Source organism: Molothrus ater, chromosome 6 (genome assembly GCF_012460135.2).
Source record: "Molothrus ater isolate BHLD 08-10-18 breed brown headed cowbird chromosome 6, BPBGC_Mater_1.1, whole genome shotgun sequence".
In the NCBI taxonomy this organism is placed as follows: Eukaryota; Metazoa; Chordata; class Aves; order Passeriformes; family Icteridae; genus Molothrus; species Molothrus ater.
In genome coordinates, this window is record NC_050483.2 from 17,624,963 (window position 1) to 17,642,117 (window position 17,155).

The window sequence follows — 17,155 nt, forward strand, 5'->3', positions numbered from 1 at the left end:
TATTTCAAATTTTTTTTCTTGAACAGTGAATTCTCATAATATATCAGCATTTGTCATAAATCAAACAAGAAAAAAAGTGATCTGAATATGAAGGAATACAGTTGTGCTCAGTATTCAGGTAAACAACAGCCAGATCATATGAAGTTAGTTTGCCAGTAAGAAAAAACAGAGGATCCTGGGCTAATAATTCAATTCCCACTTCAGTCCCCTCACACAAAGGGCTCACTACAATGTCTTTCCAGGGCACCACACCCCAGGGGAAAGAAGGAAACACAACCCACATTAGCAGTAAGCAGCATCTCTTGGTACCAGTCTGATCATTATATCAACTGTACTACTTTCTGCAGATTGTCATTTCTGCTCTCTACAAAGCCATCCACTGAGGCCTGCAGTTGAAATGTAATTATCTACTCAGAAAGTTCTTTCAAATCAATAAATAGATCACAACTGCTCACGTACCTGATGGAGGAACAGGAGCTCAGAGCACTTGAAGTGATCCCAGTTGACAAGGTGGCCTCTCTGCAGCCAGCACACTGGAGACCTGCAAAACAAGGCCTGCGTGTCAGAAGTTGCACATCTTTTACAAAATGCAAGGAAAAAACTCTTTCTTACCATGGCTTTGAGAGGGACAGTAAAGGATGGTGCACGAAACCACAGCTTGGCTCCTGAAGTTGCCAGAATGACAACACCCACCAATGGCAGCAGGAGCAGAGCAAGGGGAGACATCACATTCTAAAGCTGGTGGGATGATGCTCTTCATTCTCAGTGGGATTTAAACTCCTTTCTCCCATGGGCACTTCTGAACATCACACACAGCATGTTTCCACTTAGTCCCATACTCAAGCACTTCATTAGAACAGGGCAGCATTATCAGCTTCTTTGCATAATCTGAATCCTATTAAACACTGGATCAGATATGAGCACTTCATGGACTTGAGACTCAAAAAACATGTACATAAATTCTACACATCCAGAGTATATAATGCATACATCCAATACTGGGGGGATGGGGGAGGTGGGGAAGTTGATTGAAAGACAAAGTACAAGAAACTGAAAAGAAAATTTAAAATCAGCTTTCTAAAATCAAAATATTTTCATAAAACACAGAGCATTAGAATCTCTGTCTTGCTTACTATTTTGGTTTTTAAGGAAGTTATACTTCTGGGTTTTTTTGTATAACCACAGAAACTACTTTTTCATTTATAGCTTTAAAAGAAAGCAGAGCTCTCCCCAAAATCTCATGCATACAGAAATTGAAAAGATTTTTTTAAACTTACTAAATTAAAAAAAAACAAAAATCAAAAGAACCCCATTAGTAGAACAGCAAAAGGCATCATTAGTGGGACTATACAGTACAAAAGAATGAAGTAACTGTACATAGCACTGGATGAGACAAGGCAGATGAAAAATTAAACCTCCATCTCAGATCAGGTCATTGCCCACATGATGCCCTGTATTAAAACTGAACTTCACAGAATCTCAGGCTGGGTGAGGTTGGAAGGGGGCCCTGGAGGACATCTGATCCAACTGTCTGGCTCAAGCAGGGGCACTCAGAGCAGGTTGTCCAGAATTGCATCAGACAGCTTTTAAAGATCTCCAACAACAAGGCTGCACAACCTCTCTGGGCAGCCTGTGCCAGCACTCAGACACCCTCACAGCAAGACTATTTTCCTGATGTTCACACAGAACTTCCTCTGTTTCATCTGTGCTTCTGTTCCTGTCACTGGGCACCAATGAAAAGAGCCTCACTCCCATCTTCTTTGTACCCTCCCTTGAGCTATTTATACATATTGATAAGATTCCCCAAGTCTTCTCCTCTAAAAGCTGAATAGTCCCAGCTCTCTCAACTCAGCCCTTCTCCATTACTCATCTCTGTGGCACTTCACTTCCATCATGATGACACTCACATACAAATGCACACTGCTTCCCCATGCACACGAAGTCTCATCAAAGCCGACAGGACACTTGGCAAGTGCAGATGTTAGATGCCCTTCCAATGCAAACTGCCTGGGAATCAGCACCCCAATAACTTGAGATTCAGTAAAAAGGTGACAGGGTGACACTTCCCTTCTTCCAGGAGCCCAGAGAACTTGAGAAGAAATGCTCTACCAAGTGCTGTGGCTCTATTCATGCTTCTCACCCCCCACCACCCCAATTAAGGACTGTCTGAAAGGTTTTGAAGGGAAGGCTTTTAAGCAAAGAATGTTATAAGTAGAATAACAAGTGTTTTTATGCCAGTGCAATGACTTCCATAGTTACTAAGGCAGAATTCGTAGACTTGGAGAAACAAAAACCACCAGGAATGGACAATCAAGAGTACAGATTAATCCTCAAAGACAAGATGCCTAAAGACCTAATAAAGGAAATTTCATTTCCTTTCGGGAAGGGAAACAAAATCTTGTGAAACAGAAAAGAAAGACTTACAAACACTCTGGAAAGGAGATAGGATCAAATGAAATGCAATTGAAAAAAATGCAAAAAACCCCATAAATTGGCACATTTAGTGACTACAAGAAAATTGGCCGGGATTACATGAGGTGCAAAGGAACAAAACATGCCAAAACTAACCTCACAGATGTTGCAAAATCAGGGGAAAAAATCAAGAAGAAGACACAACTTTGAGAGAAAGATATGAGGGACATGGCACAGATACTGAAGAAAAAAAAATTTCACCAAAGTGACAGCCATCAAAAGGCATGGGATGCCATGAAGTGCAGGGACAAGGACCAAAGCTTGCCCAATTGATCCCCATTGAAATCACAAGATTTTGTTTCCCTTCCTGAAAGGAAATAGCCTGACTGAAACCAGTGAGATCAGAGAGGAGATCTAACTCTTTCAAAAGGCCTGCAAGGCGTTTGATGCTTCTTTTACCAGCAGGTTTTCCCTGCCTTTGGTTGAAACTTATCCAAAAAGGTGAACTTCAAACACCTTTTTCAAGTGACGAGGATGACACTGGAGGATGCCCTTTATTCAACCAGACAGACTCCACAGGAACAAACACAGATGTTCAGCACTCCTATCTTCCACTTCACGACTTAAAAAAAAACAAAACCTGCATGGTCTAATTACAGAATAAATAAAACAGATTAATTAGATTAGACAGTCAGAAGAAATAAGGCCATTCCTTCCCATTTCAGCACAGACTCAGTACAGGAGATGTACCAAGAAGGAAAAAAAAAAATCTATTGCACAAATTAAACAATTCAAGTACAGCACTAGTAGATCTTTCAGGAAATAAGCAATTCTAGTTGGGAAAGGAGACTATGAACTACTGATTGCATCAATGTGTCCCTACCCACTTCTGAACCCTTCTGCTGCCTAGAACAGCATTACTGTGTCAGGCACGGAGCCTGAAGTGCCATGCAAGGTACAAAATCTGCTCTCCCTCATAATGTCTTTTATCCAAATCACACCCATACCACAGGAACAGATTATTCACAACTGGAAAAATGCATCCAAAGTCTATTTCCCAGCAGCTTTTAAGAGAGGACTTCATAGAAGTGAGGCAAGAATGGAAACCATCTTGGAAGAGTGCTATGTAGTAAAAAGGACCTCTTTGGGACAAATGTGTCTTTATTTTGTTTCCAGCTTATTATAAAGAAGAAAATCCCATTATTGTTCCAGTTTCAAATACCAAAAGCAACAAAACCAACAAAAATTTGAGTAAACTTATAGGTGAATTGTTTATACAATGTTTCTGCTTTGTTTCCAAGCCAGAAATGTGCTTGTATGTATTCTGTATACTTGATCTAGCTTGATTTATAGCATTAGATAGAGAATTTGCTTGACCTAATGAACCCTCCTAGAGATCACCACAACCTCAACCCTTGCTGTAAATCCTTCCTCATTTTAGCACAGTGTTCTACATATAAAAATACAACTGATCAGACACATAGCCCAGAAATCAATTCTGAACTATTGCCTGAAGCCAAGGAGAAGCTCTTTTGCCCACCTAATGAAACATATCTATGGGCAACAATGCTAAAATTTAAAACTTAATTAATTATAAAATTACAATAAATAAATTAATAGCATAGAAACCATTATTAAAATCTAAAATAGATTTCTTCCCTTTTCATTAATCTTTTTGGTTTATGAACTTAGTTTTTTCATGTCTGCCAGAAAACTAGATAACAAGGTATGTCAGCATCCATTTTGTTGAACGTGTCTAAAGCCATACTGACCCCATCAAAACACTGACCACAAAGTTCTTCTTTTAAGTTTTTCATTTAACTCTCAAAGGATAAAAACTCGAGGTCTCTTTGTTGTCATAATCCAGAAGCTCTGCTAGCTCAAGACTGCAGCTGTTGATTTTTCACTGAGGTTGGTTCACATTATTGCACAGAACAAGCTCAAGGCCAGTGCAACTTCAGGCTAACTTGACATCAATCACACTGTGACTTCTCAAACTCTTGCTACAGAAGCTCCCTTCAACAAAAAATTAAGCTTCTGAGCCTGTGATTATGTATTCAGCCTAACTAGTCCCAGTTAAAGCAAAAGGGGTGTAACGTCAAAAAAATGTTCCTGTCCCCTTATTTGCTTGGTGTTCATTTAAATTCTGCCTGTCCTGGAAGGAGGAAAGTGCTGTAGATGTTTTGAAAGATTAAATGAGAGTTTATTCAATAGCACTGCAGTCAATACTTTCTTTAATCAAATAAAATAATATCCTAGGAACATATATAGTGGATTTTTTGTATGAAAGTCTCAATAGCATTCTTAAAAATGCATACCCAGTGCTGACACTGAAACATAACCAATCATCTTAGAATCATAAATAATTGCTTTGAAAGCTTCATGCAAAGGCAATTCCTTGCTCTTCTACAGCCATTCCAACTGATACAAAGAGCTCAGTTTTCAGGGGGAAGAAAAAAATATCACAAACACAAACCAGATATCTGAAGGGCAGTGGCTGTATGGCCAATGTTAAACAGATTAGAATAAATAAATTATATTTTCATCATGTCCTAAATGAGACAAACAGGGCAGACTGTCCCGGGAGGGAAGACATCTCTAGCTCAAGACCTCCATGCCTTGGTACACAAGGTTCAGCCTTGGCTGAAATTTGGGATTAAGAGCAGGTCTGACTCAGCTGCCAAGGACAGTCAGGCATCTGAAAGGAGTGGGGAACCCTCTAAATGCAGATTAGAAAATACATGAATGCCAGCCATGTGAGCCACAGTCTTTGCCCTTCCAGCTGGAGAGCTCTAATGAGCACAATCTTTGCAGGTGGGTCCCACCTGTGAGTGTGTTTTTAAGCAAGGAGGATCACATCACACACACAGACCCATCGGACACATCAGCCATTCATTACCTCCTCATCTCCCCTGATGTTTGACACTCCTTACCAAAGGAAGCCTTGTCAGAAAACAATTTTTTCAAAAACAGTGGCACACTGAAGACTCTGTTTTTCACCAGGACTCAAAATCAGTACATTTTCCAGTCCTTTGTGAAACATTTCTTTTCAGCATTATTAATTGCATTGTTTTCATTTCAAGGGAGAAATGATTGACAAAATGCTTTACCACCAATAAAGAATCACTAATTCTGACATTTATGTGGAAAAAGTAACTATCAAAAGAGTCATTTTGCTGTAAGAATTTGACAGCTCATTGACAACAGCCCTCCCCACCCTTGCCATGTCCGTGGAAGAGCCCTGATGGTGCTGTCTGCTGCCTTAAGACAGCATCATCTAAAAATGCCTACTACCAAAAGGCAATTTAAAGCCTGGGGTATCAAAAGTCAATTGAATCTGGAATTTCTCAATGCATGGCCTCCTGTAGCTGATTTTTGCCTTCTCTATATATTCTCATCTCACTATTTGCAGGGATCCTCAGGGATCACATTGCTCTGCATCTCCTGAAGCAACAGAGCAGAAAGAGAAAAGGACTGAATTGTCTTTCTTTCTTTCCCTTGACAGAAATAACTCTGCTCCTGACAGGCTGCATGGTAGCAGAATGCTGCAGTCAACTATTTGATAAGAGAAGGCAGGAATGATGAGCTTCACAGCCTCCCAAATCCAACACAGACATCTAAATATGTTACCCCTTGCACTGCATATTAGCTTGGCACAGAAATTTTTTGTGTCAATGCTGTATACAGATTGTTCACAAGTAAATAAGATTAGAGGCCAAGGCTGGGAAAGCTCATTCCCCAAATAATAAATTCCAGCAGCTCAAACAGAGATCAGTATCATGGAGAATAGGACAGTACTGATTAAAGAGAAGTCACCCAGCTTCACCCTGGAGCAACTCATGTAGCTGAGGTATTCCAGAGAATAAATCCCTATTTGATCTTCTCATATTTTCTCATCAGATATAATTCAGCAACAAGTATGCCTAAACTGTCCAGAAGCCAGCACAGTCCTGAGGAAAACAAAACCTTACATCAAGCTTCTGAAGGTTGCAGGACCAGATACAGAAATGAGACTGCAAGGAAGTGAGGATATTACTCCTGTCCTCAGAGACCCAGCAGACTCAGAAAAATGACAAAGGCCTTTTGCAATGCATTTCAACTCCTGCACGTGAAATCAGAAAGATTATAAAATGTCAAGGCAATTCAATCTTTTGCTTTTGCTTACAAAGAGCAAGCCATTTATCTAAAGCACACTTGAGGGGCTTTCATCTTATCTGATTCTTAGGAGACATTTAAAATAACAGGACAAGGAAGGTAAATTCTGTACTCCAGCATATGACTGCAGAGAGCAGGGACAGTTATGCAGGTGAGAATAAGGAGGAAATTAGTGTAGGATCACACCTGCCCTCCTCCCTAGCTTCCACTGACAACTGAACTATTGTGGTTCATCCCTAACAGCAGCAGTAGCAAGGACAAAATTACCAGGAATTCACTGATTGTCAGTCCTGCAATATCCAGCATTGCTGCTGGCAGCAGTTTTCAGGGAATTCCTCATGCACAAGGCACTGAAATGGAAGAGTTCTGATGCTTTCTGCTTGTGCCTGGGGACACCCCTGGCTGGACTCTGCTCAGCAAGATTGGTGATCAAGACTTCATCCTGTCCCAGCTATGCCTACTTCAGTTGGGCTTTCTTTGCTCTGGGACGAGACAGAAGCATTTAAAACACAGAAAATTTTAACCCAGGGTTGAAAGCACATTTTTCAATGCTCTTCCACTACCATGCTAGAAATGAACACATTCTTTTCTGTGAAGACACTCAAAAACACTGAGGTAAATTCAAATAAAGGTTTTATAATTTTCCTGACTTCCACAAAGTTTTTCTGGTTTCAGGCTGGCATTTTCAATGTTAAAAAATAAATAAAAAAGAAGGGGGGAAAAGAATCCCTGCCAAGACCAACCAAAGCCCTGGTAAGTGAGAAGATACCCATATCTCAGGAATAACACATTTATTTGCTATGGAGCTGTAATAAAGCTCAAACCCCTGGCCCTTGCCTTGTTCACAAAATCTTGTGCCTGGCCCTCTGCTCCCTGCCCCAGCCTTGGACCTGCCTCATCTCCAAGCACAACCTTAGAGAAGTATAAAAAGCTTTCAGCACAAGTCTAACATGCAGCCATCCAAACTGCAAGATGATCCCTTTTCAGTTGAGCTGTTCAGTAGCAATGCTTTCCAATGCTTCTCTTGCCACAAAGTAAATCATTGAAAATTCTTTAACAAACCCACAGCAGTTAAATTGCTCTCTTACCTTTCTCTATAATCTAATTTGCATTAATTACATTCAGCTTAATGGAAGCAATTATTTAATCAGTACAAACTGGTGGTCATGTACATACTCCTGTTGAAATATTTTGGGTTGGACACAGACCAATGACCTGCTGAATTGCACAGCACCTGATCACAAAGTTATGAAAAGTTCAACAGAAAACTCTCTAGACAGTACACAGCTTTTGTTTTCAAAAAGCTGTGATACCAGAGGAATGAAACTCAGAGGGTTGACATATCAGCTTTGAAACACTCACCCTTCCATTAAATGAGTTTAACTGGTGCAGAAATCAGTACATTATTTCCTACTATTCCCAATATTAATAGGTGACTGCTGCTGATATGTACATTGTAGGGGACAGGCTGAGAACCCCACTGCACTGAGAGCTGAGTACTCATGCTCATACAGCTACAGCATTTTAACAAGTACACATCTGGATGGCATCCACAAAAGACAGGAGGAAGAAGGCTGGCTGGCCTATGTGTCTTTCTTGAATATAAGATACTTCAGGTACTTGCCTAAGGACACTTCACTGAAGTTAATGAATTTTGTCAGGGAATTATTTTAAATAATGCCTTTAAATATACTTTTCTCCCACCTTGTAAAGACCACTGTGCTGGAAAGTTTATGGAGACAGACACAGTTTAAAAATACCCTCTTGAAAAACACCCTCTACCTCATGTGCAGAACAGAGACAGCAATGAAAACTGAGACTTTATTCTGCAATTCTGGCTGGAATTCAGAGTGCCACCAAAGAGAATGGCCACTCTTAGGGATCACATAGGATTGGTCCAAAAAAAATGCACTTCAAGTGTGAAGGTTCCCATGGAAAGGCCAAGATATTTACCAAAATCCTCAGCTGACCTCCAGAGAATTTATAACCAGATCACAAGACACAGCCTTAACCTATTTACAAGCTGAAGAAATCCACATGTGATGCTGATGCTCCCACCACCCTCCCACAGGGATGGATCGCAGCACACAACGTGCAGAGCGGCTACAGGCCTCCCGAGGCACTTGACAAATCTCTGGCAAATACACCTAGACCTCATTTTGTTGAGGGCTGCAAGTCAGCTGAGGATGAAATGAGAAGGGACTGACAAAGTTTAAAAGACCAATTCATGGGTCTTGCTCTGCAAAGCAGCTGCTCACACTTCACTGGTAATTTCTCATTAGCACTGAGTGTTTGCTCTCTGGGAGCGCTCAGTCATTTTGTACCACACATGAAAGTCCCAGCCCAATACCAAAGGGCTGCCTCACCTTCTTTTTCTCCTCCTCCCCTTAATTAAAATGATTTCCAGGAATTAGCAGCCCTCACCTGTTTGTTTTAAACAGCAACTTCTTTGCATTCCCACTAAAATTATAGAAATATATGAAGCTTAAGTGCCGTTCTGCACAGAGGGTGCTGAAAAATTAAAAACTTTTTCTTCGTTGGAATGAGTCCAAAATATTGTCATGCCAACTGTGCTTCTAAAGATACAGGCAAGATAAATTGAACAACGTAATCTACACTTTAACAAACTAGAGATATATCTGACTCCCAGATAACTAACAAATTGACAATCAGAGAAATTAAGGCCAGAATATGGAAATTTCTTCTCTCACTTCCTATCACCTTTACCTGCACATCTTCTAATGATCCCAGCTTTTCATTTTACAGGATATTAAAAAAAAGGAAAAGCAGACAACTCAAAATTTATGAGGAGCCAAGCAACCCTACTGAGTGCCACCTTTCTTGTTTCATTCGTCATGCCACTGGCTAAAATTAGTTTTGCAGTCTCCTTCACTTAACAGCCCTATGTATCTTGCATTTATTTGTCTCCCTGTCTAGAAGCTTTTAATACCATTTACCAACATTCATTTCTTCTCAGCTGCCTTCCTCCCTCCAGGGTTCTCAGTACAGCCTTATGGGAACTCAGGAAAATACATTTTCTACCGTTTATGTTCCCAGCTCCTCAGGGCAAGGCACTGCACTTGCCCTCCTTAGGCAGAAGAGGACCAGGTGGGACACTTTCCACTACAGGCTAAAAAGGCTGCTATTTAAACCTGGATGCTTACAGAAGTGACTTGCTGGTACCACCAGAGGCTCAGGAGCAAAAAATGAAAGGGTAGTCAAAGCCAAGTTTTTTTTCCTGTACACAGGAATCAGGCCAGAAGGGCTGGGGTTTAAAATATAATGACAGTATAAAAATGCAAAAGTGCTTTTTCTTGGCAGGTATTTGTTTCTCATTCCCTGGGTTTTCTGTATATGTTCTACAGCATTTAAATCTAGCTGTTGAAGCCTCAAAAGCACAAAGGTACCTAATACAATATTCCAACCAAGTTCCTCTAAGAAATGCCTCAAAGCCATTTGACTGAAGGAAGAGGCAGAAACATTTACCATCAGGTGGCCTTCTCAGCTACAGAAATTTGCATCACAAGCGTCAGCACTCTAGTGCTATTTGCAAAAGCTAAGTTTGCCAGGGCTGAAAATAATATTCAGTAGCAATAAAAACTACTGACTGTGGCTTGTAGTGAAGGAAAACTTTCTAGATAACTATTTCAAACTATGGTTGAGATACCAATTCATGTGTGGGACCAGTCAAGACTCTGCTGGTTAACAGCCAAGAGGCTCCAAGGAGGCCCATCTTTTACAGAGTTTCAACCTTCTTTCAAAGCAGAGGGAAAAAAAAGACTGTAGCAAAAGTGAATTGAAAAGTAAGGTGCCAAAGCAAGAGAAAAACTGGAACTCAAGAGGGTGATGTGATTTTCTGACATAACCAGGACTTGTGACTCTCTCCTAGGTGGAATATACAGAAGGTCAGACAAAGATGTGGACAGACAAAGCAGCATATGGAAGACTAAGGAGAGCAATATACAAAACTTTTTCTGAGCCACTTGCTAACCCAGAGGCTAACTTAGACTGGGGTTCTCTTCCTTATGATAAGAGAGAGTGAGGAAAGATATGGCATGTCCTGGATAATATAATACTTAGAAAATCTTGTTTCCTCAAAAAAAAAAAAAAAAAAAAAAAAAAAAAAAAAAAAGGAAACCAAACAGCAAGACAAAGTTGTTCAAATTCTATTTCAGCTTCAACATTCTTGTCAACCTGTCCTGCATACAAACCTTTCTTGTCAGCTCTGTCTGGACCCCTGCTACTAGTCCTGACTGCTCACAGGCCTGCCTGCCAGTACCAGCAATGCTTCTTGCATTTTTCTTCTCTCTGACACTCTTTCAAATACTCATTCCAGCAACAGATATCAAAATGATAAGGGCAGCAGAACAGAACAACAGTTTACTCTTATCAAATAAAGGGAACAAGGTAGCCTTGGAGAAGTAGATAAGGCCAACAAAACAGAAGTCATGCAAAACACAAGCAGGATGCCAGCTCAGCTCTGCAAGGCTGGTACAGTAAAGTTATGCAAAACAATCACACTGCAGCCACTCAAAAGTGGGGGTCGAGGGCCAGCCCCTACAAAGCACACTCACCATCAAAGACAGACCCCAAAGAACCATGTAAGGACTTCTGATAAGGGGTGTGACTATGTAAAATAAAGTCATCCCTACACACCAAGTAAGCAGGGAGAGCTAATGAATGTGTAATCAGTGTGTACAATAAAAGCCCTGCTTACCCGACGCCCGGCGCACTGGAGCCTCTGAGTGCCCCGCGCTGCCCTGAGGAATGCCTGCTTTCTAATACCCAAAACTGTGTTAGAAAGTCTCTGTCTGGCCGATTTCGGCAACTCCCAATGGGAAACTCTGCCTGATCTCCCGTGGATCCGAGGGATCTCTGGATCTTCACACCAGCACCGGGACTTTCCTGGAGAAGACCACAGATCCCCGGACCAGTCTGGGACACAGGTAAGATCCTATTTGATAACAAGGCATTCTTTCACGGATCCTGCCCATATAAGACGTGTGGTGTGGCTCTTCCAGGGCATTGGGTGGGTTATTTGGTATTCCAGAATTCGCTATTTTACTTGGTTTTATCAATCCATAATTGCTTTGTATTTGCATTTGTATCTGCATTGTAGTATTTTAGGTTTACTATTCAGAGATGGGCAGTGGACAATCTAAAAGGGGCATTGTGAAAAAATCCCCACTTGGTTGCCTTTTGCAACATTGGAAAAAGATTGGAGGCCCCCCTGGGGGACCAGCGACCAGGGAGAATTTGATTAAGTGTTGCAATCAGCGGTGGCCATTGTACCAACTAGACTCTGGAGAAAAGTGGCCACAAAATGGAACCTTGAATTATAATACACTGTTAAAGTTAATGTTGTTTTTAAGACGGGAACAGAAATGGGATGAAGTTATGTATGCTGATATGTTTTTCACTTTACGGAATCATCCTGAATGGCAGAAAGATTGTGGCTTGAATCCAGCCCCCTCAGACCCTTTTGCACTGGCTCTTGAAAGGGAGAATCAAGGAAAATGGTTAAAACGTTGCTGTTCTATGTGCAGCACAGGACAAACTTGTTCTAAACATCTCCCCAGTAGGAAGGATTATTTAAATGTTATGGTCAGTCCTAACTGCAGGTTAGATGGGGGAACAGAAAACCAGGCTGCTGAGACTGATATTATGAGAGAAGTGGCACATAAAGAGGTGGATTTATCAGGTCTAAAAGAGAAGATGGAGAGGACAGGGAGGATGTATCGAGGAGCAGAGGAGACAGAAGAGATAGAGAGGAGGGTGAATCAAGGAACAGAGGGTTTTAGTCTGACTGCAGAGACAGCTAAAGCTAAACACAGAGATGTGAGAGCAGCTGCCTTCCATCAGGCAGCTGGTATGGATGGTCCAATTACAGTAGAAGTTCCATTGTCAATAACAGACCTTAATAATTGGAAGTTGATGGCTGGCACCTATCAAGATGACCCAGACAAAATGGCAAAAGCATTTGAAATGATGATAAAACTTCAGGATCCAGACTGGAAGGATATAGATGCTATATTAGAAATGCTGTTTGACAGTACAGAAAGAGAGATAGTTCTTAAAGCCAGTAGGAGGTTTGTGGAAGAGCAGATTTTGACAGGTAACTTGTCAGGTACACTAGACAATAATTTTCCCACTGAGGATCCCAAGTGGGACCCTAATGTGCCCATGTTTAGAGAGAGATTAAATAGATATCAACAATGGATACTATATGGAATTAGAAATGCCATACCAAAGGCTACCAATATGTCAAAATTATTTGAAATTAAGCAGGATGGTAAGGAATCACCTAGTGAATTTTTAAATTGCCTGAAAGAAATGGCTCAAAAATATACTAATATTGATCCTGAAACAGAGGAAGGAAAAACTCAATTAGCCATATTTGTGAGGCAATCCTCAGATGATATTAGAATGAAATTACAACAGGTTCAGGGACAAGACCAGTATGATTTAGAGAAGCTGTTAGATGTTGCTTGGGGAGTTTTTCAGAACAGAGAAAAACAGCAAGAAATAACTAAACAAAAAGTAGTTGGAGTTAATGAAGGAATTTCTAGAGGAATGGTGCCCCCAGGGACAGAAAGGGGACGAGGATGTGGCCAACCTGTGACTGTCACTGGTGATGACTGAGGGGGACTGGAGGATTCTTCCCTGGCAGAACCTCTGATTACAGCTAAGCTGGGGAACAAGGAAGAAAATGAGGAGGTTAGATTTTTAGTAGACACAGGAGCTAGTAACATAGTGCTAAATACAGTAAGAGGAAACTTGAGTAATGATTCTCTAAAAATTGTTGGTGCAACAGGGAATTACAAACTCGGCCATTTTTCAACCCATTCATTTTAAATTAGGAAAATAGTGGATGACTCACCAGTTTTTGCATCTACCCAATTTGCCAAAGCCTCTCCTCAAGAGAGAATTTTTGGAAAAACTAAATGCTGAAATCAAATTTTAAAATGGCAAAATACTGGTTATTATTCCAGAATCTAATTATGTGGAAGCCTCTATTTTTGCATTTCAGCCTCTGCAACTGGACATGATACATCTGCCAGTATCACTTGAGGATGCAGTGATCCTGATAGTCTGGGCTGGAGAGGTGCCCAGGTGATCCAAGCCTGTAAGAATTAAATTGAAAGCTAGAGCAGGACCAGTAAAGCAAAAGCAGTACCCTTTGAAAATAGAAAGTCATAAGGGGTTATAACCCCTTGTGGAAAAATGTATAAAATATGGCCTATTGAAGGAATGTGAATCCAAATTTAATACTTCTAGTCTGCCAGTTAAGAATGCAAACTGAAGGAAAGGCTTACCAGCTAGTACAGGACCTTAGAGCCATAAAAAAGATAGAAAATATACACCCAGAAGCAGCAAATCCTTATACCTTACTACAACTTTGAGTGAAAAATTAAAATGGTTTAGACTATTAGATTTGAAAAATGCCTTTTTCTGCATCCCTTTGAGTACTGAGAGTCAAGAGCTATTTGCTTTTGAATGGGAAAATCCAAACAGAGAAATAACCCCACCACATTTGGAAATCAATGGGCAAAAGAACTGGAGGAATGGAAAAATCAGAACCCTACTGGAGTCTCGTTACAGTGTGCAGATGACATTCTGATAGCCACTGAAACTAAACAGCAATGCTCGTATCAGACTGTGGCCTTGCTGAATTTTCTGGGACTAACTGGATACAGAGGATCCAAGGACAAAGCAGAAATACTCCAGACCACAGTAACCCACTTGGGATTATAAATTCTCCAAGGACAAGGGAGGCTGCGACAGGAATGAAAAGCAGCAATTTACCAACGCCCACTGGCACAAACGGTAAGAGAGTTATGTGCATTGCTTGGGATGGTGGGATGGTCTCCTGCGGGTTAGCAATTGTGGGCTGCTAGGAAAGCCTCTATATGAGCTCTTGAAGACAGCTCAGAGGACATTCTAGTCTGCACTCATGATTCATGGGCTGCCTTTTTACAACTCAAGCAAGCCCTTATGCAGGCTCTGCTTTGGGGGGGCTCCCTGTGCCTGTTTGAACTATTTACCTATGAAAGACATTATGTAGCACAGTGAGTGCTGCCGCAGTTCCTTGGGGAGCAAAGGAGAGCTGTGGCCTACTTTACAAAGCAACTAAATGTCAGCCAGGGCGGGTCTAGTTGTCTGAGGACAGTAGCACAGCAGCAGCTCCAGTTCTTTGATCGAGGAGGTTCAAAAACTTTGGGATCGTCATTTTTGTGTCACATGTGGTACAGTCAGTACTCAAGCAAAAAGGAGGGCACTGGCTCTCTCCCAGCCAGATGCTGAAGTACCACGTAGTCTTGCTGCAGCAAGACAATGTGACAATCAAAACAACTTCTGTCATTAACCCTGCTGTGTCCTTGTCTGCCCAATAGGTAGAAGGAACCCCACAGTATGACTGAGTTTTGCTTTGTTTGCTTACAAACTACAGAAGAAGTGTATTCCAGCAGACCTGATTTGGGAGACAGACCCTTGGCAAGTCCTGATTGAGAGACGCTTACTGATGGGAGCATCTTCCAAAATGGGAAATGACTATCTGGATATGCAGTGACTACACACCATGAGGTAATCAAATCAGGGGCACTCCCCCCAATGTGTAATGGCACTCACTTGAGCTTTGGAATTGAGTACAAGAAAATGAGCTAACATTTGGACTGATTCAAAATGCAAAAATTTTGGAGTGTGCATGCACCCAGGGCCATCCGGAAAGAAAGAGGCCTTTTGACATCTCAAGGCACGTGGATCAAAAATGGAAAACAAATCTCAGATTCACTTGAAGTATCCAGGAACCAGCAGATGTTGCTCTTATGCACTGCAGTGCACACCAAGCAGCTAAGACCAAACTGGAACTGGGGAATCATTTTGCTGGTAAGGCTGAAAGAGGCTGCAGAAAAAGGCACGTTAGAAAACACATCATTAATGCCCCTGCTTGAGATACCTCTCCCAGTAGAAAAATCAGAGTATAGTGCTAGGGGCTGTTAATTAATTGAAACATAGAAGTAAAATTTGATCCATGAGGCTGCGCAGTTGCTCCAACCAGGCAAATAATAGTCCCAGAACCTATCCTGCATGAAATAGTGGATTGTGAAAATAAAGCCACTCGTTAGACTACTGGAAAACTTTTGAAACATTTGCAAACATCTATAATTGGGTTTAAAATGGCTCAGATCGTACAATCAAGAATCCAACAAATGTACAGTTTATAAAAGAAACAACTCTAAAAAAGTAGTGCTAGGAGCCATGGAATCTGGAAATGTTCCAGGTGAATACTGGCAGATTAATGTCACTGAATCACCCAGAAAAGTGGGGGTGTTAACACCTCCTAGTTCTGGGGGATAACTTTTCTGAGAGGCCAGAAGCCTTCCTTGTCGCACCAACCAGGCTAGGGGAGTGACTAAAATACTGTTGAAGCAAATCATAACTAGATTCAGGGTACCTTTGGGAGTGTCATCAGTCAGTAGTTCCCACTTTAATGCAGAAGTGGTACAATAGGTTAGGAAAGCCTTGGAAGGAATAGCTTGGGATCTTCACGCTCCTTATAGGCCCCAAGCTAGTGGCAAAGTTTACTGAATTAATTATACAAATTGCAATTGGGTAAAATATGTCAGGAAACCTCCAGGAAAGGAGTCCAAGCCTTACCTGCTGCTGTACTACAAATTAGAATTCAGCTGTGGGACAGCAGGAAAATAAGCCCCTATGAGTTGCCATATGGTCAGCCCTACCAGGTAGCACACATTCCAGGAGACACACACCTAAAAGGAGGGGTCAACTTGAATAATTACCTCATTTCTCTTCATAAAACTTCATGGGATTTAGAGCGAGCAGTGGTGATCTCCAGACTGACGGGACTGGACACACTGGTGCATGAGTTCCAACCAGGAGACTGGGTCTACTTAAAAGACTGGAGAACTTCTATGCTCTAGTCAAAACAGAGGGGACCTTCCCAGCTCCTACTGACAACTTTAACTGCATTGAAATTGGGCAGAGCAAAATCACAGGTACATCACGCCAGAACTAAAAGGGACAAATTCCCTCGGGTAATCAAAAAACCCAAGATGCTTAAGTCTTGTTTTGCTATCAAAGTGGTAGAGTGTCTACGGATATCCAGGAAATTTGCAAACAAACTCAGATTTTACAACACACAGCTCCAGAAGACACCTCCTGGGGATCTGAAGAAATCTGGACCAAACTTATTTCATGGTTACCCAGCTGGACTTGGTTAAAACATCTGTTTCTAACTGTCACGACAATAATTGCTATATGTGTTTTAGGTTGCTTGTTGTAACTTGTTACACTGTAAAATGAAAAACAGATATTAAGAGACTAGTTCCCACAAGGAACTTCATCTCAAGAAAAGGGGGACTTCATAAGGACAGTAGAACAAAACATTTTACTCTTATCTTTACTCTTAGAAGTAGATGAGACTGATAATACAGAAGTCAAGAGCAGGATGCCAAAGAACCATATAAGGACTTCCAATAAGGGGTGTGACTATGTAAAATAAAGTAATCTATATATATTAAGTAAACTGGAATAGCTAATGAATATGTAACCAGTGTACATGATAAAA

At 41.2% G+C, this 17,155-nt stretch overlaps 1 protein-coding gene across 1 annotated transcript in view; it reads right to left on the reverse strand.

Annotated features, from left to right (window-relative positions):
- The window catches only part of TSPAN4 (tetraspanin 4), a 320,255-nt gene that overhangs the window by 270,529 nt on the left and 32,571 nt on the right, over positions 1 to 17,155 (reverse strand). The window contains exon 2 of the mRNA XM_054515125.1: positions 460 to 541. The gene's annotated coding sequence lies outside the window, so the exon portion shown is untranslated. The remainder of the gene's footprint in view (positions 1 to 459; positions 542 to 17,155) is intronic.